This window comes from Portunus trituberculatus, chromosome 44 (genome assembly GCF_017591435.1).
Source record: "Portunus trituberculatus isolate SZX2019 chromosome 44, ASM1759143v1, whole genome shotgun sequence".
NCBI lineage: Eukaryota > Metazoa > Arthropoda > Malacostraca > Decapoda > Portunidae > Portunus > Portunus trituberculatus.
In genome coordinates, this window is record NC_059298.1 from 28,383,879 (window position 1) to 28,386,087 (window position 2,209).

The 2,209-nt window shown below is 39.2% G+C and overlaps 1 long non-coding RNA gene across 1 annotated transcript in view; it reads left to right on the top strand.

The window, feature by feature from the left end:
- The first annotated feature begins 959 nt into the window (after positions 1-959).
- LOC123518623 overlaps positions 960-2,209 on the top strand; it is a 15,440-nt gene continuing 14,190 nt past the window's right edge. The window contains exon 1 of the long non-coding RNA XR_006678845.1: positions 960-1,478. This is a non-coding gene — a long non-coding RNA (uncharacterized LOC123518623). The remainder of the gene's footprint in view (positions 1,479-2,209) is intronic.

A 2,209-nucleotide genomic window follows, 5' to 3' on the forward strand; every position in this document is an offset into this window, starting at 1 on the left:
CATTATGCAACGGAACAACACAAACACTACTATTTTCCCACATATGAAGTAACGAGGATATTTTGCCTGGGTCACTCTCATGGTCTTGATACTGGACGTTTTCTCTGCCTTACTTAATTAAAAGTTACCGAACACCACTCCAGTTTTCTCCCACACAGGTTTGACGACTTCGATTTCAGAAGCCGTTTCATTTTACGTAACTGACACATTAACCCATTCACTGCTACGGCCAATACCCAAAGCATCATGAAATTCCCTATTGTTAATCAGAATAAAGTAAGAGATGTAATTGCAGTGAACAGTTACGCAGCGGTGATTTTTAACACCTTGACTGCACAAGAGATTATCATACATTTGATATTCTAACGGTATGCAGTTTAATCACAGTGATGCCATGGTAATGAAAGAATTGAGCTCGTATTCTTAATCAATTCCTTCAGTACCATGTCGCATTTTTATATTCATTCTGCTTACTATTTGATGATTTTATACAGCTTCAGAAATCTGTTTGGGGAATTCAAATAGAGAAGACTGTGGCCATTAATCTTGACCTCCATAGATTCTTCCTAATGTCAATAAAATAAAAAAATACACAAATCTCAAGTTAAAATTGTATTCCTGTATTAAAGGGTTAAACATCGCTATTCCTTTCAACAGCCTCACTTGAAAGTTAATATAGTTCATAAAAGTGCTTGAATGATTCCTATAACAGATGAACGAAGAGTTTAGATCATGAATGAAAAAAGTACCTGTGAGAACCCAAATCATCATCTCCGTGGTGTTTGAAAAGTCCTGAAAAACGAACACAGCATCAATAGCCAGCGTCACTACCAAAACAGCTCTCATTTTCTTCCAACACACGTTAGACGACTCTGAATTGAAGCAGTTTCATTTTACGTAACTGACACATGAGGTGAACTTAGCCGTAGCCGAGATGAAGGTGGGGTGGCGGCGGGGGAAGTGCTATCGGTTATAGTCAGTCAGCTGCGGTTTACTCTGAGGTGCCCTGTATGCGTGTTTACTGTGGCGTCTATCGGAATGCATATTTAGTATACGTGTGGGCAGTGAGTTGAGAAAGAACAACAAGCAGTATATGAACAAGCCCTATAAGAGTCAGCTGCGGTTTACTCGGAGGTGCCTTGTATGCGTGTTTACTGTGGCGTCTATCGGAGTGCATATGTAATGTACGTGTGGGCAGTAGAGTTGAGAAAGAACAATGAGCAGTATATGAACAAGCTCTTAAGTGACTGTGATGAATTACAATACTAGATGTACAGTGAAAGACTCAAGATATGACTAGGTTTTGTAAAGTTCACCTACAGTACGATGGAAGGTAAATTTATAAGAACTTTCCTTGAACAATGAGCAGTATGTGAACAAGCTCTTAAGTGACTGTGATGAATTACAATACTAGATGGACAGTGAAAGACTCAAGATATGACTAGGTTTTGTAAAGATGACCTACAGTACGATGGAAGGTAAATTTATAAGAACTTTCCTTTTCCTTACTTTCCTTCTTGCTTTTGCCCTCAATTCAGTGTTAGAAATTGTATAGTGAGTTTAACATTGAGGCAGAAAGAAAGAAAGGAAGATAGACAAACAGACAGAGAATCAAAGACAGACAGACAGACAGACAGTGTATATACTTAGCATTCCAAAGCTCCCTAACTCATCCACCACCGTTTCCCGGCCAAAAATGGTCAAATTCAGAAAATAAAACAAATATTATGAAGCTTTTTTTTTTTTTCCCCAACGCAAATAGAGAAGACAAATGTTGACCTTTAACTGAATTACGGCACATTTTCTCCGACCTTGTAATTTCCCTTACACACACACACACACACACACACACACACACACACACACACACAGGTAATTTATGGAGTCCAGTTTAGTCTAGTCGGTCTGGTTTTATGGCTGTACTACATATGTGTGTGTGTGTGTGTGTGTGTGTGTGTGTGTGTGTGTGTGTGGTGATGGTGAGCGTTATAGTAAATGCCATACATTCCTCTTTGATAGTAATGATGATAATGATTGTGATGGTGATTCTCTCTCTCTCTCTCTCTCTCTCTCTCTCTCTCTCTCTCTCTCTCTCTCTCTCTCTCTCTCTCTCTCTCTCTCTCTCTCTCTCTCTCTCTCTCTCTCATCCAACATACTTTTCCTTCTCTTTCCCCCTTATATGTTACCAAGTTTATTTGCGGCATCATTG